We start from the raw sequence: 23,988 nt of genomic DNA on the forward strand, positions 1-23,988 counted from the left end.
ACTAGTAACAAAATAAGTGAACCAAACCTCTCTGTGTGAAACATCCCGATGACTTAAACTTCACATACACACATTAACAAAGTAACCAAAATTACTCAATAATCCCGTTTTCTTCACAGGAAGCCAAAACTTAAAGAAGTAACTCTGTGGCCTGTGCTGCTGCTGCTGCTGCTGCTGCTGCTGCTGCTAAGTCACTTCAGTCCTGTCCGACTCTGTGCGACCCCATAGACGGCAGCCCACCAGGCTCCCCCGTCCCTGGGATTCTCCAGGCAAGATCACTGGAGTGGGTTGCCATTTCCTTCTCCAATGCAGGAAAGTGAAAAGTGAAAGTGAAGTCACTCAGTCGTGTCTGACTCTTAGCTACCCCATGGACTACAGCCCACCAGGCTCCTCTGACCATGGAATTTTCCAGGCAAGAGTACTGGAGTGGGATGCCACTGCCTTCTCCAGGCCTGTGCTGCTATTAGGTATTAATAACATATTTTCACTCTAAACTGTCCTTGAGGCCTGTGACAATGTTTACAACTCTAAAAATAGACAATAAAATCTTTCAAAGAGTTTTCAGAGATCCAAACTAAAAATCTAGAGCTATCTACATGGTGACTGATGAACTAAAATTTTAGTATTAAAAAAAAAAAAAGTTACTTTATGAACCGTGACTTTCTGAGTCACTGGTGTCTCAAGATACCTTTGTGGGGTTTTTTGTTTTGCTTAGTTTTGCTTTGCTTGTTCTGGGCTTGAAGAACAAATATTCATTTCCTGCAGAAATGGAGGCTGGGAAGATCAAGATGCCTGCAGATGAGAATCTGCTTCCTGATCCCTAGAAGTTTGTCTCCTGCTGTGTCCTTGCACAATGGAAAGAGTGAGGGAGCTCAATGTTGTGGAACACTTCACGAATTTTCATCTCATCCCTGGGCAGGGGCCATGCTAATCTTCTCGGTATTGTTCCAATTTTGGTTCTATGTGTGCTGCTGAAGGGAGCGCTTGGATCTCTGAGTGGTTCTCTGATCAAATGGAAAACATTAATTCCGTTTGGACAAGTTGCCACTGTGACTTCATTTGGTCTTGTTGCTTCTTGCTGGAGAGATTGTTCTCTATTCCTGTCTCCATAACTCAGAATCTTCTACCAGCGATCTTGCCCTGACTGTAAAACACTTGTTTCTTTACAATTAAAAAAAAAAAAAAAGAGTACAAGGCTATTGGTTGGTCCAGAATGAGTTTGTCTCCAAACATGTTTTGTTAAATACATTGAGTTCCTGAGCTGACCACTGACCACAGGAATACGCCTCTGTCCTTGCCATTAATAGTTTTATCCTGCTTTTTCTATTTCCCAATCCAGGGATGTCCTCAAAACTTCACTAGGTGAACCTTAAGTCAAAACACTCAAGTTCTAGGGACTGCGTCTATCTCAAAAAAAGAATATGCCATTCTAATTTATTAAAACCTCATTTTACAGTTAATCTTGGCTCAGAATAACAAAAACCAAAATAGAAAATTCAGCCAAACAAGTAATTCACATGAAATCATAAATGAGCAACCATCCACCCATGTACCCACCCACTCAATCAGCCCACAAATATTATTGAGCAAAATGCCCAGGTGCAGTATTAGTTGCTTGGAATAGCTCTGTGAGCCAAACAGACAATCCTTGCCCTTAAGAAGCTGCTATTATACTGAGGATGGAAAGGGGTGGACAGCGGGGAGCCGCTGCTTGGCTGGTGCTGGTGTCTCTGATGGGGGTACAATGAAGCTGCTTCTGCAGATGTAAAAAACACTGCAAAGTGGATTCAGCTGCTGCTGCAGGAAGGAACTGCCATTGCCGGGGTGAAGATCTGTAGCTACAGAGATGCTCACAGGAACAGGAAGCAAAGTGGAAGGAACAAGTCCCTTCTTCCTCCTCCATCCCTGCAACCTCCACCAGGCATTGTCTATGCAGAATCCCTGGTGGCTCAGACAGTAAAGAATCTTCCTGCCATGTGGGAGACTTGGGTTCCATCCCTGGGTTTGGAAGATCCCCTGGAGGAAATAGCAACCCACTCCACTATTCTTGCCTGGAGAATCCCATGGACAGAGGAGCCTGGTGGGCTACAGTCCATGGGGTCTCAAAGAGCTGGACACGACTGAGTGACTAACGCTATGCAGAGTCGACAGGGACCAGCTGGCCAAGCTGAAATGTAGTTTGCAAAGTCCCAGTCCCAGCATCCCAGAGAGTATAGGAAGGTGGGTTGGAGCTAAAATAGCTTGTAACTGGCACAATAATAAACAGATAGATTAGAAGATGATAAGGGCCACAGGGGAAAGAGAAGAGCAAGGTAAAGAGGATTAGGAGAGTGTTACATATTACATAGGGCAATCAGGGTGGGCCTCATCGAGAAGCGTGACTTCCCTGGTGGCTCAGATGGTGAAAGTGTCTGCCTACAGTGTGGGAGACCCGGGTTCGATCCTTGGGTCAGGAAGATCCCCTGGAGAAGGAAATGGCAACCCACCCCAGTACTCTTGCCTGGGAAATCCCATGGATGGAGAAACCTGGTAGGATACAATCCATGGGGTCACAAAGAGTCGGACACGACTGAGCGACTTCACTTTCTTTCTTTCTTTTCTCATTGAGAAGGTGATAGACATACCACTAAGCTAACAGTTGGCCTATCCAAGATCCAAGTGTCTTCAAGACAGTTACTGCACTGCCAGTAATTGTCCAGGACCAGGAAAATTCACTCCTTTGGGCTTTTCTTACCCAGCTTTATATTTAAGAGACAGGACTGCTCTAATTTCTCATATTTCCATTCCCAATCTTGTGTAAACAGATACTTTAAACTGACTCTCAGGGACAAAGTCCTTTCCTAAAACTGAAAGGATACCCGAGGTGAGGAATTTATCACAGGTGAAGTCATCCGGCAGGCTTCCCAGGTGGCACTAGTGGTAAAGAACCCACCTGCAATGCAGGAGATGTAAGAGATTCGGTTCAATCCCTGGGTCAGGAAGAGCCCCAGGAGGCGAGCATGGTAACCCACTCCAGTATTCTTGCCTGGAGAATCCCATGGACAGAGGAACCTACAGTTCAGAGGGTTGCAAAGAGTCCGCCATGATTAAATCAACTTAGCACACAAGGACCTGGAGCAACTGAAATGCTCATATCTTGCTGGCAGGAATATAAAATGGTGCAACCTCTTTAGAAAACTGTTTAGCAGATTTTTCTAAAGCTAAATATACAGCTACCTTCTCATTCAGCAATGCCAATCCTATGTATATGCCCAAGAGAAATGGTTGAACGAAAAGACATGTAGAAGATGTTCTTGATAGCTTGCCTTGTAATGGCCAATGAGTATTGCACTAGATGACATTCATAGTCGCTAGCTGAATGGATACATAAACTGCAGCAGATGCGTACAATGGGTTGCTACACGACAGCAACAACGAAACAGACATCCGTACACTTGTAACCAAGTGGGACCCTGTGGGACCTTCCCAGGACAGACCTCCTCACGCCCTCCACCTGTCTCTTGTTAGTAGAAAAACTTTAGCCTCTTAGGCCTTCCCCAAGTTCCAACGAATTAATTTAATCAGAGAAGTAAGAAAATGCAGAAGTGAAGGAAACAGTCAAGCAAGACAAAATAATAATAGCTTAGCCAGTAAATGGAGTCAAAGACCTTTCGTTCCTCCTCAAGGGCTATAGATAATATTCTGAGCCATATCTTTTGAGCTGTTTTGCAGATACTGAAACCCCCACCAGATGGAAGAAGTACATAGACCCCAAATCAGTTGGAACCAGAAGGTTGATGTTGACTCCCAATTACCTCACTACCAACCAATCAGAAGAATGTTCACGAGTTAATCACACACCTTACAACCTTCCTCCCTTATCCTATCTTTAAACACCTTCCTCTGAAAGTCATTGAGGAGTTGGAGCCTTTTGAGCACTCGCTGCCTGGACTCCTTGCTTGGCGCCCATGGATAACACTGCACTTAACCTTCGCCACAGCCTGGTGTCAGTAGATCAGCTTTACTGATACATGGGTGAGCGGCCTCAAGTTTGGTTCTGTCATGCACTCAACAACTTCCATGAATCACAAAAACAGAAATATTGAGCAAAAGGAGCCACACACAAGAGCACATACCGTATGTTCAAGAACAGGCAAAACTGATGATAATAGAAGTCAGACTGTGGTTACTTCCAGCAAGGCCCAGGGAAGCTAGCTGGATACTGAAAGCATTCTCCACCTTGACCTGGGTGATGTTCATGTGGATAGGTACATATGTGAGAATCCATCAAGCATTTAGGATTAGCATGGCTATGAATTTTGTAACATGCGTGTTATCCCTCAATAGAAAAAAGAAAAAGAGAAGAAAGGAGGGAGGTGAGCATCTTTTCTTAGGACGTGTGGTAAGAATCAAGTAGTCTAAGGACTTACCAGGTGGTCCAGTGGCTAAGAATCCACCTTCCAACGCAGCAGATCCCTGGACGGAAAACTGAGATCCCACATCTAAGTCGTCACTGCGCAGCTGCCGAGCCCACGCTCTGCAGCCCACACACCACAACCAGAGAGAAGCCCACACACCTCAACTAAGACCCAGCACAGCCAAAAATAAATCAATAAAATTTTTAAAAATAGAAATCAAAAAGTCTATAGTCACCTGCTGACTGTCCAAAGAGAAGTATGTGCTCAGATCTATCAATTATGATACAGCTTCATCAATCAATAGAAACACCTTTAGAATCAACCAATGAGAAACAAAAGCTGCTCTCTGAAGGTTATTCTAGTCAGCGCCACAAACTGGACAAGTGCCTTTGATGAACACCAAGGGAAAAAAAAAACTTTAAAATACTAAATAATTTTGTGCTGTTAGTTTCATGCCCGTGTTCCCTCTTGTATGACAAACAGAGATATCTTAACTCTTCCTATGGACAAATTAAAGCAAGTCTTCATCAAAAAGACAGTTAGCCAAAGACATACATCAATCAAAAAAGGAAACAAGTAGTTCTGATATAAAGCTTACCCAGCTAGAACTTGACCATTATTCTTTAGAATAATAAAGGAGAGTGTAGGAGTTTGGCTGGCACTCAGAGTTTGAGCATACAGTTCAAAAACTATGCTTCTCTGTCTCCACAACAAAATACAAATATCTGAAACCACCTAACCAAGAGGATGACAAAAACCAGTTCATTAACTGCAAGATTTTTTCAGATAGCTGGTCAGCTACACAAGCCCTGCCCCCAAAGAACATCTCAGGACATATAAGAAAACATTTGATTTGTAAAGAAACAACTTCCAACATCAAGGGCTACCTGGGTAAGCTGTAATAAAGCCATATCTTGTAATATTGTGCAGTACTTAAAAATCATGAAGTAATGATTCAGTTATATATATATACATACATATATATAGAAAAGTGATTCAGTTATACATATATACATATATCCACATTATTTTTCATATTCTTTTCCATTATGGTTTCACAGGATATTGGATATTTATGTTATACAGTAGGACCTTATTGTTTATCCATTCTATATATAATGGTTTGCATCTGCTAATCCCAAACTGGGCTTCCCTGGTGGCTCAGACAGTAAAAAAATCTGCCTGCAATGCAGGAGACCCAGGTTCGATCCCTGGGTTGGGAAGGTCCCCTGGAGGAGGGCATGGCAACCCACTCCAGTATTCTTGCCTGGAGAATCCCATGGACAGAGGAGCCTGGTGGGCTACAATCCACAGGGTCACAAAGAGTCAGACACGACTGAACGATTAAGATATATAATCCCCAAACTCCCAATCATCCCTCCTCTACTCCCTTAGGATGAAATATTTTTAAATCCACAGATGAATATATAGAGAGAAACTTTTCCACTTAAATTTCAGCGTCTATAGATTCACAGAAATAAGAACAGAAAAAGAATGTCAACCCTTCCTCCACCGACAGATGGCACCGGGTATAGTGAAAGGTCATTTCAGACCTGCCTCTGCACAATGCAGTCCTTTACTCAGCTGTGTTGATATCTCTGTGCACAAGTAATTTTTCACGCATTATCAGCCCCATCGTACCCAATAAGCATAAAGCCTATGACAATCTTGAAAGCACTAGTAAGAGGCAAAATTACCAAAGTAACAAATGTAGAGATAACATTTAGTTTGCAAGAGGTGAGAAAATGAGGAACAGAAAGTTACAGGAGTGTCTGGAAGGAATTGCCAAGGTGGGACTGATATTAAAGAACAAAAAAATGAAGCATGCAATAGAGGAAAAGAGCTGTGTCTATGCCATCCAAACTAATCAGAAATGAGATGAAGCAGGACTTCCCTGGTGGTCCAGTGGCCAAGACCCAGCACTTCCAGTTCAGGGGGCTGGAGTCTGAGAGTTCACCTGCTGCCACTAAAGATCCTGTGTGCCTAAACTAAGACTCAGTGCAGCCAAATAAATGAATAAACATTTAAATATCTTTTTTAGAAAAAAGAAAAGTGAGACTGATGACATGGAACCAAGTTTTAATCTGTGGCTAAATAATCAGAATCGAATTAGCTATGGATCAGCTAATTTGTCGGAGGTAAGAAGTGGAAAGTTAAAGTCCAAATTACATCAACCTTTAAGAACCCATAAGAAGGAAGGGGATGAGCCCAGGTCCAGGAGCACCCCCACCCCAGGTATCCCCAGGTATACCCAGGTGACCGAGAGTGCTGCCTGGTGACCAAGCCACCCCCATGCAGCTCACACTGCTCACACTTTCCCCTCAAACCCTCAGAAAGAAGAAACCTTGAGAGGAAGCCGTCTCCCTAAACCAATTGCCCAGCCCTGCGGACTGGAGAAAGCGAGAAGAGTAACTCATGTTTCTACTTGCATTCTAACCCTAGTAGGGCTTTTGTATGGCCAACATCACCCAACATGAGACAGGAGGGAAGGGGGCAGGGCATAACCTTTAAGAGAATGACAGCCATTGAGGACTGGATGAAAACCGGTTAGAACCTACGAGGTCCAAGATGGCAGAAGATGTGACTTCCAGTAGACCTCGAGCCTCGTTATACGATCACCGTAATACATTAGCACAATCTGTGACACACCCACAGGCACCAAGACAGGTTGACCATAAAAGGTCAAAATTAGGTGGTGGCCCAAATTCTGGAAATTCCTATCCCTTCTCCAAAAATAGTTGGAATAGTCCTCCCATGCGTCAGTCTGTGAAATAAACCAGCTCATAAAAACTAACCACGCCATATTTTGGGGTGCTACCACGTTCCAAGATGACTCTGTACCCTGCGGCCACCTTCCCTTCTGAGACGGCCTGTATTTTGTCTATGGAATGTGTTTCTAAATAAATTTGTTTTCACCTTACTATGACTCGATCTTCAACTCTTACTTTCGAGAAGCCAAGAACTCTCACTTAGCAGCCTATCCCGTGGACTTGCCCAAGACCTGGGACAAGACCATCATTTTGTGCCCTATTTTTCCTGCAACAGGTACCTACCCTGGGATGGTGAAGATTTGTTCTAAGACACCGGAGGGTAAGGAGAAGCAAAGGAGATATATAAACCAAACCAAGTAAGTCTGGATCAAACAGGTAGTTGTCCAAATATACATACAGATCCAAAAAAAAAACCGAAGCAAAACCATTTTCCTCCAGACTCACTGCACCCCCCCCCCCCCCCACCGGCTTCCTCCATCTGTCGCAGCCTGCAGACAACCACCTCCCACACTCAGGTTCATGGCAGCCTCCGTCTGGGGTCGGGGGAGAGGTGCAGAGAGAATTCGTGGTTAATTTGGTGGCCTCATGGTTATTTTCCATTGATTCTGGAGTCTGTTTCCTTCCGGCTTCCATAGTTTCTCCAGGTTTGATTTCAAGGAAGGGAGCTAGTAATCCAAGCTAGTTCATCTAAAACTTGAAGGCTCACTGTACCTTTAAAAAAACTTTTTAAATTATTGTTGTAATATAATTTGGATGCAGAAAGTACATAGGTCTTAAGTGTGTATTTTGTTGAGTTTTGAAAAATATGTAAAACAAGAATACCTATATTTAAAAGAAGATGAAAGACATTTTTATCAACCCAGTGAGTTTCTTCATGAATATTCATGAGCCCTTGACAGTCAAGCCCTTTCAGAGGTGACTGCTATTCTGATTTTTACAATCATATATTAGTTTCTACCTGTTCTTGAGCTTCATGTCAATGGAATTATACAGTATCACCTTTCTGAATCTTGCTTCTTTCATGCAACCCTAAATATATTTTGAAATTAAAAAAAAAGTTTTTGGACTTCCCTGATGGCCCAGTGGTTAAGACTCCATGCTCTCAATGCAGGGGACCCAAGTTCAATCCCTGGTCAGAAAACTAGATCCCGCAGGCTGCAACTAAGAGTCTGCATGCCTCAACTAAAGATCTTGTTTGTCCCAACTAAGACCCAGTGCAACCAAATAAATTTTTTAAAAATTTATTTCAAAATAATAAATTAAAAAATAAATAAAAAAATTTTTTTTGACATTTACTTTTGAAGATAGGTTGTGAGATGGCTAAACTCATCCACCTGAAGCCCTGTGTCAGGTAAGTACTGTTTCCTCTTGGGGTACCCCCACTTCAGATAGCATGTGCTCCCCACAACTTAATCTGAGAAAAATATCTGGAAAAACAGTGATTCCTCTTAACACAAAACTAGAGGAGGAAACATGATTAACTGCAAATACTATGGCAAATCCATGGGGTCATAAAGAGTCGGACATGTCTGAGTGGCTGAACTGAACTGAGCTGAACTATAGCAAATATGAAGCTTGTATATAAAAATTGAATATCACTTCAAATTCAGGTTTGAAATTACAACTCTTAGTCCCCAAAAGGCAGGCAGGGAGCCTTCTGGTCCTGGGTTCTCGGTTTTGTCCCCTATTTCCAACTCTCTTCCCCCTCCCCTCCATGGAATCACTGCTGACAAGTGCTCAGTCATGTCTGACTCTTTTGCAATCCCATGGTTTGTAGCCTGCCAGGCTCCTCTCTCTGTGCATGGAATACTCCAGACAAGGATACTGGATACAAGGATACAGGGCAATTTCCTACTACAGGGGATCTTCCCGGCTTAGGGATCAAACCTGCATCTCTTGTGTCTCCTGTATTGGCAGGTGGATTCTTTACCACGAGCGCCACCTGGGAAGACCCCTGCCCTCAATGCTGCTGCTGCTGCTAAGTCACTTCAGTTGTGTCCAACTCTGTGCGACCCCATAGACAGCAGCCCACCAGGCCCCGCCGTCCCTGGGATTCTCCAGGCAAGAACACTGGAGTGGGTTGCCATTTCCTTCTCCAATGCATGAAAGTGAAAAGTGAAAGGGAAATCGCTCAGTCGTGTCCGACTCTTAGTGACCCCATGGACTGCAGCCTACCAGGCTCCTCTGCCCATGGGATTTCCCAGGCAAGAGTACTGGAGTGGGGTGCCATTGCCTGCCCTCAATAGGGCTTCCTTAATTTTCCAAAAGTCTGACCTCACTCTGAGAGCCCATTCATTTAGCTACCACATACAAGAAGGGCCTTCCATGTTACTTCCCACTTACTAGAATTTTCTTTTCACTGTTTTTTCCCCTCTAAAGGCAATGGCACCCCACTCCAGTATTCTTGCCTGGAAAATCCAATGGGCGGAGGAGCCTGGTAGGCTGCAGTCCATGGGGTCGCTAAGAATCGGACACGACTGAGCGACTTCACTTTCACTTTTCACTTTCATGCATTGGAGAAGGAAATGGCATCCCACTCCAGCGTTCTTGCCTGGAGAATCCCAGGGACAGAGGAGCCTGGTGGGCTGCCGTCTATGGGGTCGCACAGAGTCGGACACGACTGAAGCGACTTAGCAGCAGCAGCAGCAAAGGAACTTTTACCCTCCTGCTGGGAAAAAGAAGGAAAAAAAAAAATCCTTTCAGTCAAGAGGTCAATGACCGTGACCTCTAGAAATGGTCTCCAGTAAAGAGATTCACGCGTGAACAGGAATCTCCAAGAACTGCCGCAATAACACACAGGGGTTTGCTTCTGCTGTTTGTGTGCCCAAATGTGGCCCCATCAACATCGAGAAAGACTCTGATCCAACACGGACACCAGTGTGGAAGCAGAATGCCAGCTGCCTCCTTTCTGGGGTTCCTGGCCCCCTCTTGCCTCTCTCCGAGGGCTTCCAAGAGGTTGAATCTCCCATGTTCTCTGCCACATCCATCCACTCCAGACTGCACATCTTGTTGCCCCTTCTGGACCAAAGCCCCCGTGCGCAGCCTCCATTGTGTCCTCAGACACTGCCCAGACCACTGCCGTCCAAGGCAGCGGTCCATCGGTCATCGTCACACTGGCCTGGACACCAGCACACCTCTGACTCGCCCCTCGTCTGTCTGTCTGTCCGTAGCTTTGAGCTCCCCAGGCCGTTGCCATCTCCTTAGCAACTGTCAAAGATAAACAAAGCTGGATCTGAGTTAAAACAATGAAAGTGAAAGTGAAGTCGCTCAGTCCTGTCTGACTCTTTGCGACCCCATAGACTGTAGCCTACCAGGCTCCTTTGTCCATGGGATTTTCCAGGCAATAGTACTGGAGTGGATTGCCATTTCCTTCTCCATGAAGCCAGATTTAATTCAGTAACTACCAACATTAGGGATACTGCTGAGCTCTGTGATATTTGTGCAGAGGTGACTAGGGCATTTTTATCTATTTATTTTTTGGCTGGGCCAGGTCTCAGTTGTGGCTTGTGGGATCTAGTTCCCGGACCAGGGATCAAACCTAGGCCCCCTGCATTGGGAGCACAGAGTCTTAGCCACTGGACCACACAAGAAGTCCCTGATCAGGGCATTTTAAACAGAGAATGGAGGGAGTATGGAGGGAAGAGACTGGGAGACGGAGGTCCCATCCTTTCTGGTGATAGCTTTCAAGAGGATGACTCTCAAGTCCTTGGGAAAGATACCACTGAGCTGTAAGAATTACATATACATCTCAAAGGGATAGAGGGAAAATAAGTGCTCTAGGAATAAATTTGTTTGTAAATGCTCTAAGAAAGGGAGATGAGAGACTTCGGTCAGGTATTGGCTAAAACAAACAGTAAATTCTTTTGATGGCCCTGAGCTTTGCCAGACAGGAACTCAAAAGAGGGCCCCAAGGCCTCACGGACACAGCCTTAAACTGCTAGAAGCCAAGCTAGGCTGGGTCAAGTCTCCTAGTGCAGGGGTTTGGACGGAGTCATCAAGAGTCAAGGGTTCTTGCATCTCTTCTTCCCTTTCACCAGATTCCCACCCCTGGGCTACTGACCTTGCTATTGCTACTTGCCTGCCTGCCACCCTCTTCAGTTCTTGTCCACAGGCTGCCGACAGCACCACCCGCAGTGGCCACTTATGCATCTGAGTCTGCTGCCCGCTTATCAGCTGCTGGCAGGGGAAGGAGTTAACTTTCTCTTTTCTTGAGTTTCTGGTCCTACAACTCGCTCAGCTGTGACACCCAGAGTATCTTCCTGCCCCAGTGTAACCGTGAGCCACCAACAGCAGCTCCAACTACCACCTCCCCCTGGGCAGAGAACCACTGCCCACACTTGTGCAAGGCCCTGTCACTGAGCTTGGCACGGCCAGATTCCTGCTTCCCTACTGTCACCCCTCCCTGCCTCACAATTCCACCTACAGTTTAGCTGATGTGGATCTACTAACACCACCACCCTCTCCACTCCCACGCCACAGCAAATATGACCAGGTAAGTACAACGCCTTTTCCAGTCCTGTGGCCACTGCTGAGTTTTCCAAAGTTGCTGGCATATTGAGTGCAGCACTTTCACAGCATCATCTTTCAGGATTTGAAATAGCTCAACTGGAATTTCATCACCTCCACTAGCTTTGTTCGTAGTGATGCTTTCTAAGGCCCACCTTGACTTCACATTCCAGGATGTCTGGCTCTAGATGAGTGATCACACCATCGTGATTATCTGAGTTGTGAAGCTCTTTTTTGTACAGTTCTTCTGTGTATTCTTGCCACCTCTTCTTAATATCTTCTGCTTCTGTTAGGTCCATACCATTTCTGTCCTTTATCGAGCCCATCTTTGCATGAAATGTTCCCTTGGTATCTCTAATTTTCTTGAAGAGATCTCTAGTCTTTCCCATTCTGTTGTTTTCCTCTATTTCTTTGCATTGATCGCTGAGGAAGGCTTTCTTATCTCTTCTTGCTATTCTTTGGAACTCTGCATTCAGATGCTTATATCTGTCCTTTTCTCCTTTGCTTTTCACTTCTCTTCTTTTCATAGCTATTTGTAAGACCTCCTCAGACAGCCATTTTGCTCTTTTGCATTTCTTTTTTATGGGGATGGTCTTGATCCCTGTCTCCCGTACAATGTCACGAACCTCCGTCCATAGTTCATCAGGCACTCTGTCTATCAGATCTAGTCCCTTAAATCTATTTCTCACTTCCACTGTATAATCATAAGGGATTTGATTTAGGTCATACCTGAATGGTCTAGAGGTTTTCCCTACTTTCTTCAATTTAAGTCTGAATTTGGCATTAAGGAGTTCATGATCTGAGCCACAGTCAGCTCCCAGTCTCGTTTTTGCTGACTGTACAGAGCTTCTCCATCTTTGGCTGCAAAGAATATAATCAATCTGATTTCGATGTTGACCATCTGGTGATGTACATTATGACCAACCTAGATAGCATATTGAAAAGCAGAGACATTACTTTGCCAACAAAGGTCCGTCTGATCAAGGCTCTGGTTTTTCCAGTGGTCATGTATGGATGTGAGAGTTGGACTGTGAAGAAAGCTGAGTGCCGAAGAATTGATGCTTTTAAACTGTGGTGTTGGAGAAGACTCTTGAGAGTCCCTTGGACTGCAAGGAGATCCAATCAGTCCATCCTAAAGGAGATCAGTCCTGGGTGTTCATTGGAAAGACTGATGCTAAAGCTGAAACTCCAGTACTTTGGCCACCTCATGCTAAGAGTTGACTCATTGGAAAAGACTCTGATGCTGGGAGGGATTGGGGGCAGGAGAAGGGGACGACAGAGGATGAGATGGCTGCATGGCATCACCGACTCTATGGACAGGAGTTGAGTAGACTCCGAGAGTTGGTGATGGACAGGGAGGCCTGGCGTGCTGTGATTCATGGGGTCGCAAAGAGTCGGACACGACTGAGCAACTGAACTGAACTGAAGTCAACGCCACAGTGAGACCAAAGTTCACATTGTTTTCCCTGGTGCTCCTGTGTGTGCTCAGTCGTGTCTGACTCTTTGCAACCCCATGGACTGTAGCCCACCAGGCTCCTCTGTCCATGGGATTTCCCAGGCAAGAATACTGGAGTGGGTTGTCATTTCCTCCTCCAAGGGATCTTCCTCACCCAAGGGCAGGTTCTTTATCACCCTCACCACACCTGGGCACTTGCCTGGGGCCTCAGACTGTAAGGAAATGGCCCACAATGCAGGAGTCCCAGGTTCAATCCCTGGCTAGGGAAGATCCCCTGGAGAAGGAAATGGCAACCCACTCCAGTATTCTTGCCTGGAGAATCCCAAGGACAGAAGAGCCTGGCAAGCTACAGCCCATGGGGTCACAAAGAGTCAGACACGACTGAGCGACTAACAAAAAGCACCACGTGGGAAGGCCTGGTGCTGTTGTAGATTTTGTCCCTGAATCCTTCCCCTCATCAAGAAGCAGCTAGCGGGAGGCAGAATCTGCTGTGCACTTGCTCCTTCTTTAGGGCAGTGTGGAGCCCCGAAGCAGGACTACCGCTCCTAGAGCTAGAGTCTGTACTGAGGTAGGACCTTCCTGTCGTCCAGATCTTCTCCAGGGCGTGTCAGTACAAGCCTGAACTGCCTGCTAACTATGAATTAGAAGGTTTTCTGCCTCCTGACCCCCAAATGGGAGGTGTATGCCTCCAGGCTTGGGGCAGGAATGAGACTCTACTCACTTTCCGTCTTGATCAGCGCACTGTAACCTTCTGGGGATCTGAAGGCTTTGAAAAGTTGATGAAAGGTATGGTGTGTGTATGCATGCACCATTTAATAGAGAGACCTATAATCACATTCTAAAAATCTAAATGCACAGTATAATTATCCTGGAATTTTTTGAAAAATACAGATGCCCAGGTATTCTTTTTTCTCCAAAGCTCCAGATGTGATTCTAATAAGCAGCCATATTTAAAAACAACTGGCCTATACGAAGATCTTCTATCTAGTTTGTTTCACTGTTTCCACTTCATATTCACTGCTCCCATTTCATTTAGCTTATGTTTTCCAATAACTTGCTTGACTAAGTATGAATAGAATGCTAGATTTTTTATTTATATTCACTCAAAACTTTTGATATAGTTCCATTTATTCTGGCATCCAATATTACTGCTAAAAGTCTAGAAAGCTGATTATTTTAGTGATTTCTAAAAAAAAAAATTTGAATGAGGCTTGAAACCTCTAATTCAATTCTAAAAATATAAAGAAATACTATGTCATAAAAAAGGAAATTAACATGTGATACAGTATTATTAACTAAAGTACAGATTTTGTTCAAATTTCACAAAATTTTAGGCTAGTATCCAGTATTTGTTTCCATACCTTAGTCAAGATTCCACATTGTACTTATCTGCATTGAGCAGCTTCAGCAGCATGCAACAGATTCTGATAAATTCTCTTTTCATTTTTATTCTGTTGCAAATATTTTCTAATTTTTCTTCTTACAGCTTCTTAGATGCACCTATCATTTAAAAGTGGACATTTAATTTCCAAATTCATGGGGTTTTTAAAGTATCCTTGATGCTAATTTCTCATTTAAATACTTTTCTGCAATCATCTTCTGTTTTTTCAGTCTTTTGACCTTATTGAGGCTTTATTGAGGCTTTCAATGGCTAGGTCAAAGGTCTCTTGGTAAATGTCACATTGAACTTGAACTTGAAAATAAGAGGGGTATTTTCAAATATCTTTTGAAACTGATTTCTAACATAATTCCACAGTGATAAGAGAACAAACTCTGTGGGATTTCAATGCTTTTAAACCATGAAACTTTTGCACATTGTTTTATGTGCCTGGACATGTTCCAGTGTCTCTCAGTTTATAGTCTATGGGAACTTGAACAGAATTTGTACCCTGTTATTGTGTTAGAATTGTATAAATATTAATTATTTTGAATTGGTTCATAGTGCTTTTCAGGTCTACTGTATCCTTCTACTTTTCTGTCTATTCATTATATTAATTTTTGAGAGCTTGATATTGAAACTTCAACTAAAAATCTTAATTCATCTACTTTAAAAAATAATTAATATACAGTGGAACTGTATGTAACTTTGTTCTGTATTTTCCAAGTTTCCTGTAAATGTATTATCATACTTTCAAAATTTTAAAAAGTGTTTTAAAGACTTCAAATCAAACTCACACATAATCACCCTAAAACACACACATGCAACCTCTGAAGGCAAAGATGAATAATGAGCATTTTTCCTACAATTATAGTACACATCACATAGCAAAACTTCCCCACAATCTTGACTCTGTAGGGGAAGAAATAATTTTCCTTTTTACATTTATGAGTTCTTGGCTGAGATCCCTGTAATAAAAGAAAAAGAAAGGATAAAAGAAAAATAAACAAAAGCTTATTAACATGTATGGGTCATGTATACATGGGAGATACCCAGGAAAAAGGAGCACCCCAAAGAGGTGGTTTTAAAATTCAGGATTAAATGCTATGTTAATAGGGAAAGAAGAAAGGAAATGTAGGCCTCTTAAGGTACATGATGTTTAGGAAAGGTGAATGGGCCCTCAGAAGACTACGTGGGAGATAAGACAGTCCCTGACAGTTGTCTGGGTATCTGTTGACATCCAGTCTCCTCTTCTGTGATAAGAATGACTCTCCCCTGGTTGATGAAATTCCCAGGGAGGGGATTTATGACATTTGAGTTCCTTTTGGATAATTTATCTTTGGGCAGTTAGGGGAGTTCAGAGCAAGTCTCTCCACGTCCTTGTTGTTTTTCAAGGACTTCCCTGGTGGCTCAGATGGTAAAGCGTCTGCCTACAGTGCGAGAGACCTGGGTTCGATCCCTGGGTCAGGAAGATCCTCTGGAGAAGGAAAAGGGAACCCACTCCAGTATCCTTGCCTGGAAAATCCCATGGACAGAGGAGTGTAGTAGGCTATAGTCCATGGGGTCGCAAAGAGTCAGACACGACTGAGCGACTTCCCTTCACTTCACTTCACAGTTCAAAATAATGGATATACCAAAGCAGAATCCTTTGGGATGTTGTTGGTGTTGTTCAGTTCTCCAGTTGTATCCTGCTCTTCGTGACCCCATGGACTGCAGCACGCCAATCCTCCCTGTCCCTCACCATCTTCTGGAGTTTGCCCAAGTTCATGTCTGTTGCACTGGTGATGCCGTACAGCCATCTCATCCTCTGACGCCCTCTTCTCCTTCTGCCCTCAGTCTTTCCCAGCATCAGGAACTTTTCCAATGAGTTGTCTGTTCACATCAGATGACTAAAATACTGAAGTTCCAGCTTCAGCATCAGTCCTTCCAGTGAATATTCAGGGTTGAGTTACTTTAGGATTGACTGGTTTAATCTCCTTGCTGTCCAAAGGACTCTCAAGAGTCTTCTCTAGCACCACAGTTCGAAGGCATCAATTCTTTGGTGCTCCACCTTCTTTATGATCCAGCTCTCAAAACCTTAAGTGACCACTGGGAAGACCATAGCCTTGACTATACAGACCCTTGTCGGCAGAGTAATGTCTCTGCTTTTCAACACACTGTCTAGGTTTGTCATCACTCTCCTGCCAAGAGGCAATCGTCTTCCGATTTCATGGCTGCAGTCACCATCTGCAGTGATCTTAGAGCCCAAGAAGAGAAAATCTGTCACTACTTCCACCTTTTCCCCTTCTATTTACCATGCAGTAATGGGGCCAGATGCCATGATCTTGGTTTTTTTAATATTTAGTCTTAAGCCAGCTCTTTCACTTTCCTCCTGCACCCTCATCAAGAGGCTCTTTAGTTCCTCTTCGCTTTCTGCCATTTGAGTGGAACTTTGGTGGCATAGCACGTCCTAAATGCCTATGGTCATGTTCAGGGGTGGCATATTCTATAGCCTTTCAGCTCTTACCTCAAATTCCTCTCCCTTCAGCAGCTGCCACAGTTGCTCCTCCCTCTGTCTCTGGCTGTCTCTCTGTCTCTGACCGTCTCTCCTTCTCTCTCACATCTTCCCCTTCTTAGCTGCTGATCCCCTGCTAGTCTGACCCCTCCACTCGCCCCAGTCCAGCTATCTCCTTCTTACGAACAGCAGTGACTCTGCCTAATACCCTCCTTTGATGATTGTTTACATCTAATCACTAAAATTCTTTTAATCTCAAAGACTGGATGAAAAACACACACGTTGCCAAGTCTTCGGGAGGATTAAACAAGAAAAGTATGTCTAGTGCTGAGACACAGCAGACACAACAAATACATGTTTTTCCTTTTGCCTTCCTTTCTCCTGGATAGTAGGGGACACTCAGAAGTGGGAAACAGGACAGGAAAGCAAGCTGCCCTGAGGAGAACCGGCAATGACCAAACACCAGACTTTGTACTGAGATTTCGGGGGTCTATAACTGAGTCCCCTCCCCACTACACACACATCTTTCTAAAGCTCCCACAGTCCCCTTCACGCATTCACCCTACTGCCCTCAAACATTCCTCCTTGTGGCCACTTCACTACCTGACTCTTCCCCAACGTGTCCTTAGCTACCTACCAATAGGTATTCACTGAAATTTCCCTAAATAGGCAGACAAGTTACTCATTGATAGAGGCCCCTGCTCTCCCTTCTTGCTACCTTGAAATCCCTGCTCTGCCCTTCTCACAAGGTACCGGTAGTGTTACCAAAGTGACATGGGTCTGCTCATCCAAAGTCAGTCTACTGACATCAGGTTGCAGTAAAGGAAAGTAGAGCTTTTACTGCAAGACCTAAAGCAAGGAGAACAGGCAACTCAGGCTCAAAAGACCTGAACCTTCAGATGGTGCTCGGGGGACGGTTTTTCAAGGCAACATTTGCAGTGACTGTGGCAGCTCATAGACTTTCTTCGGATTGGTTTGTGGTGACGTTACATGCTGGTGTTTCAGGAATCCTAATCATCAACCTTCTGGCTCCAACCAGTCTAGAGTCTACATGATTGTGGTCAGCATGCTGTCACCATCCTCCAACTGGGTGAGGATCTTAGTTTCTGCAGAACAACTCAAAAATACATATCAGATTATTACATATTGATATATCCCTTGAGGAAGAACTAGGCCTCTATCTGTTGAAGTGTTTCTTTTCTTTTCTTAACTTGGCTTCATGGGTCTCAGCTGCAGCACACGAGGTCTTTGATCTTGGTTGCAGCATGCGGGATCCTCAGTTGCAGCATGGCAGTTCTTTCAGTTGCGACATGCAGGATCTAGTTCCCTGACCAGGGACGGCGCCTGGGCCCCCTGCATTGGAAGCGGAGAGTTCTAACCACTGGATCGGCAGGGAAGTCCTCAACTCTTGTTTCCGGACGGCTTTTCCTTTGTTTCTGCATTCCCTCACCTCCCTAGTTAGTAACTGCTCAAGTCTGTTCTCTGAAACTCAGGGAAGGCCTAGGAGAAACAGGAAACACAGAGGGGCTTTTGTACTTGGGAGGGTCCCACAGGATTCTACTCAGTTTCAATGCCCCCTTTTCTTTCAATTCAGTTCGGTTCAGTCGTTCAGTAATGTCCAAGTCTTTGCAACCCCACGGACGGCAGCACGTCAGGCTTGCCTGTCCATCATCAACTCCTGGAGCTTGCTCAAACTCATGTCCATTGAGTCAGTGATGCCATCCAACCATCTCTTTGATACTCCTCAATCCTGAGGAACAGGACAACAAAGGATTACAGTTTTGGCTAGAGAGGTTAACCATGAACTCAGCAGGGGAACTCTGTTTTAAGGGAGCTTGGTTTCAATAGTTCTAGTCCCTGGAGCAAAACCCAGTTGCGCCTAGTCAGTGCTGCTGGCCAGCATGTTATGTGGCAGTTTCCGCTAATGTTCCACAGTATTTATCACATGACCCAGCCTTCCCACTCCTGGTACTATCCAAGGGAAATAAAAGTGTGTGTTCACACAAAGATTTATGCACAAATGTACATAGCGACTGTATTTGTAATAACTAAAGATGAAAAACAACCCAGATGCCTAACAATAAGAGAATGGACAAGCTGTGATCATGTTACCGAGTCCAAGCTTGTGCTGCTCACTACACAACAGGCCGCTAAATTGAGAGATTAGGCGTTGGGGCAAGGAAGAGCGGCTTTATTCAGAAAGCCAGCAGGCTGGGAACACTAGTGTCCCAAAGAACCAGCTTACCTGAAGTAGAACTGCGGCTTCTTTGATACTAAAAGGGGAAGGGGGGCGGTTACGGCAAACTTCTTGGTGCTGGAATCCTTTGTTCTTGTAGCTGTCCGCATAGCTCAGGTCACAGTGTTCCCAGAAACCTTCCACCAAACAAATATTATTCTCTGTTCTGCAACTTTTCATCTCTATACAAAGGGGAAAGTGTTACACCTTTAATGTTCAGAACCTTGAGAATGGGCTATTCTGTACATTTCCTCTACTGAGGAATAGCATCCACTAACTGCAAATAGCATCCAATAACTCCTGCTGCTGGAATCAAGATTGCCGGGGAAAATATCGATAACCTCAGATATGCAGGTGACACCACCCTTACGGCAGAAAGCAAAGAAGAACAAAAGAGCCTCTTGATGAAAGTGAAAAAGTTGGCTTAAAACTCAACATTCAGGAAACTAAGATCATGGCATCCAGTCCCATCACTTCATGGCAAATAGATGGGGAAACAGTGGAAAGAGTGAGAGACTTGATTTTGGGGGGCTCCAAAAATCACTGCAAATGGTAACTGCCGCCATGAAATTAAAAGACACTTGCCCCTTGGAAGAAAAGCTATGACCAACCTAGACAGCATATTAAAAAGTAGAGACATTACTTTGCCAACAAAGGTCTGTCTAGTCAAAGCTATAGTGTTTCCAGTAGTCATATATGGATGTGAGAGTTGGACTACAAAGAAAGCTGAGCACCGAAGAATTGATGCTTTTGAACTGTGGTATTGGAGAAGACTCTTGAGAGTCCCTTGGACTGCAAGGAGATCCAACCAGTCCATCCTAACGGAGATCAGTCCTGAATATTCATTGGAAGGACTCATGCTGAAGCTGAAACTCCAATACTTTGGCCACCTAATGTGAAGAACTGACTCACTGGAAAAGACCCTCATGCTGGGAAAGATTGAAGGCAGAAGAGGATGACAGAGAATGAGATGGTTGGATGGCATCACCAACTTTATGGACATGAGTTTGGGTGAGCTCCGGGAGTTGGTGATGGACAGGGAGGCCCGGTGTGCTGCAGCCCATGGGGTGGCAAAGAGTCAGACACGACTAAGCGACTGAACTGAACTGAACTGAACTCCTGTTGCAAAGCAACAGGAAGAAACTTTGTGGCGGGGGCACGGGGAGAAAGGTTTTATATCTTAAATTGTGGTAGTCGTTACACGAGTGTATGCATTGTCAAATCTCATGGAACCCTGCACTTAAAATGGGTACATTTTATTGGATAATCTTTCCTCAGCAGAGTTTTTAAAAAACTGTTCTGTTTCTGCAGGACTCTCAGAGACAGGCTCTGAATATGACACCTCAGTTCAGTTCAGTTCAGTCACTCAGTTGTGTCCAACTCTGCAACTCCATGGACTGAAGCACTCCAGGCCTCCCAGTCCATCACCAACTCCCAGAGCCAATCGCCTCATCCTCTGTCATTCCCTTCTCCTCCCGTCTTCAATCTTTCCCAGCATCAGGGTCTTTTCCAGTGAGTCAGTTCTTCGCATCAGGTGGCCAAAGTATTGGAGTTTCAGCTTCAGCAGGAGTCCTTCCAATGAATATTCAGGACTGATTTTCTTTAGGATAGACTGGTTCGATCTCCTTGCAGTCCAAGGGAAAAACCATCCCCGATCCTAAATCTAGGGTGCCTTGGAGAACGACCCCCCAGAAGTCGTTCTCACCGAGGGTTCGGTTTGTGTGAGTTGAAAAGCTGAGCAAGTGAGGTTCCCTATTTCAGCTTCTGCTGCAGCTGAGAGCAGGCCTGAACTATTTCAAGCCCAAGGGCAACATCCTTGAGAAGTTCTATCTGGAAGGAGTAGGAGATCACCATGGCAACCTGTCCCAGGCCCAGCCCTGGCCGGGCTCCAAGGCACACAAATAAAGCCATTGGAATGTGGTTGCAGGGCAAAGGGCGGGTAGAGAGAAAGTTGCCAAGTTTCCGTGAAAACCAATAATGTGAGGCCTCAGTCCCTGGGAGCTGTCAGGGAAGCTCAGGGGGGCCCACAGGGATCAGCCCAGAGAAATGGAATACTTTTACAGATGGACAGACAGACAGAGAAACACACACACCCACACATACGCTGTGCTTAGAGGACAGCAGCACTGCTTCTTGAAAAAGAGGCCTGATGAAATCAAAGCCTTGGCTTTAGAGCCTGACACACAGTCATTCCAGTGCCCAGACACTTCCCAGTAACCTCGGGCAAGTTTCTGAACTAGTTATCCCTTTGGCCTGCTCTGTCTCCTCTTTACCCGGAGGCCATATTCTTCCTGAGACCTTTCCCCACAACTTGACATCAAACTGCAGTCTCCCTTGCCCCAAAACTCCTGCTCAGTTTTATTTTTCTTCAGGGTACTTAGCACCACTTGACGTATGTTATATATACTTATTCATCTTGTTTGTTGCCTTGCTCATGTCAGTTCCACAAGGGCAGGACTTTTCGTCTGTCTGCCCATGCTCTTCCCAATGCCTAGAACAGTGCCTGGCACGTAGTAGATGTACAAGGAACACGACAGAGCATGGACTTCTCTGTGTGTCAGTTTTCTCATCAATGGGGATAATTCTACCCCCATGAGGCTAAAGGGAAAATGAAGTCGCTCAGTTGTGTCCGATTCTTTGTGACCCCATGGACTACAGCCTACCAGGCTCCTCCATCCATGGGATTTTCCAAGCAAGGGTACTGGGGGGTGGGGGGTGCCATTGCCTTCTCCACCCATGAGACTAAAAGAAGGGTTAAAGGAGTGGGTGTAAGGCTGTGAATTAGGTACCTAGACCTTAGTGGGGGCACTAGGGCAACTCACAGAGTCTTTGGTGCAGCTTAATCATGAGCAGGCTCCTCATTACCACACTTCTGCACTTTGGTCCACATTTAAGAGCAACTTTCCTGGGCTCTTACCTGGCCACCCTGACCCCTGAGTTCAAGAACTTACCTGTGTCCTTCTTCTGCAAAACCACTACATCTTAAAGACAGTGGAATCAGAGAGTTGATCCACAGAGGCATTTTTCTCTCTCTGAATACTTGTTAGGAGAGTGAGCAAATGAACTCATTCATTCATAGAAAAACAGGTCTTAAAAAAAACGTACAGATGATTTGCACAGGCAGGAAATGTTTAATCTATCAAAGGAGAGAACAGGTATTTCTTGCCTCTTAGAATGTGCGAGGTGACCTGTTAGGTACCTGAGATTCTTACACTGGTTCATACTGCATCAACCTCACAAGGAACGTATCCAAGAATAAAGAAACTGAAGTCAAGACCCTGGCCTGAGGCTGCAGAGCAGTAAGTGCGACAAAAGGTGAACCCAGAATCGACAAGCCCCCTCGCCTGTGTTCCTCCTGCTACCCCCACTCCGCCTCCTTTGAAAATTCATTGGGTAAAAAACCTCTTTGCCAAGCTAGGGACTTTGGATACACTCTGTAGGCAATTCTAAAAATAAGAAAAAGCGACTGACTATAAATATATGGGAACTACTAAGGGAAGGAGGAATTATTTCTGCCTGAGGTAAGTCAGAAAAGCTACCAAGTGGAGGTGGACTGTTTGCGGACTTGTATTTCTATTTCACTAACTCATATTTGCAGAGGTTATCACTAGCTTTTGGTTCCAACCCATCACAATGAACAACAATTTTCTGTTCATTTGAGTTTTCCATCGTGTCGTATTTTCAGCAGGTCATTCCTTAGGGATCCTTTACTTTTATTTATAGCAATTTACATCATTTCATTGCCAGAATTTAACAAGTTCTGGCAACAGCCACTTTCAGAGGAGCTGAAGCCTCCAACGCTACAAACCTTGAAGAAAGCGTGGAATTTGGAGACTGCTGGAAGTAACTCTCATATTCAGTGACTTCACAGAGGTAGCTTGAAATTAGCCAAGGTGAAAGCATTTACATGGCAGAAACTGACAAATGCTGCAAATTGAGGCTGTTTTTTGTTTCCCATTGAAAGCCGGTTGTTAAACATTACACCAACACACAACTGGCTCAGCTATTGTGAAAGAGCAGAAAGAATCCTGATAGAAGTTAGAAAACTTGAGTTTTAGCCTGGTGACTTTACTAACTCACTTAGACCTCAGGCAAGTCATCTCATCTCCCGGGGGCCTCAGTTTCCTTGTCTATTAAATGGAGGGAGATTAACGAGATTGAAAAATCAGGATTGTTAGGTCCCCAAGTTATTCCTCAAAAGGAAAACGGTTTGAAAGCAGTCTTCAACATGAAAGAAAGAAAAAGGGGAGGAAGGTAGGAAGAAAGAAAAGAAAGCTATGCATGAACCTCTGGATAAGACCAAATAGGTTAACTTAAATAATAAATTGTGTTTAGTAGTTAAAATCTTTCAAAACCTGAAACTCAGGGGAAAGATAATAAAAGCAGTCAGCCCTCTGTTCCCATCAGTCCAATGTATTGAACACCTGAAATGGGGCAGTCACTGCTGGTCACCAATGCTATCTTGCCAGGGAAGACGCAGTCCCTGATCCAGGAGCTTGCAGGCTAAGGAGGAAGATAGACACGCAGGCAAGCATCAAAACAAACAGGATTTGTGTTCTGATAGAGAAGTGAAGGCAATGGCACCCCACTCCAGTACTCTTGCCTGGAAAATCCCATGGACAGAGGAGCCTGGTAGGCTGCAGTCCATGGGGTCCCTAAGAGTCGGACACGACTGAGCGACTTCACTTTCACTTTTCACTTTTCACTTTCATGCATTGGAGGAGGAAATGGCAACCCACTCCAGTGTTCT

General features: G+C 44.6%; 1 long non-coding RNA gene and 1 other non-coding gene across 2 annotated transcripts; both read right to left on the reverse strand.

Moving 5' to 3' along the window:
* Window positions 1–874: 874 nt before the first annotated feature.
* On the reverse strand, window positions 875–984 carry LOC139179035 (U6 spliceosomal RNA). Its single transcript, XR_011563467.1, has one exon. It is a non-coding gene; the product is annotated as a U6 spliceosomal RNA (small nuclear RNA).
* A 12,850-nt stretch (window positions 985–13,834) lies between these two features.
* On the reverse strand, window positions 13,835–22,605 carry LOC139178629 (uncharacterized). The gene is made up of 3 exons (XR_011563025.1): window positions 22,190–22,605; window positions 19,248–19,420; window positions 13,835–18,752 (listed from the first exon to the last, which is right to left on the reverse strand). It is a non-coding gene; the product is annotated as an uncharacterized lncRNA (long non-coding RNA).
* Between the last annotated feature and the right edge of the window lie 1,383 nt (window positions 22,606–23,988).

This window comes from Bos indicus, chromosome 2, assembly GCF_029378745.1.
Source record: "Bos indicus isolate NIAB-ARS_2022 breed Sahiwal x Tharparkar chromosome 2, NIAB-ARS_B.indTharparkar_mat_pri_1.0, whole genome shotgun sequence".
NCBI lineage: Eukaryota > Metazoa > Chordata > Mammalia > Artiodactyla > Bovidae > Bos > Bos indicus.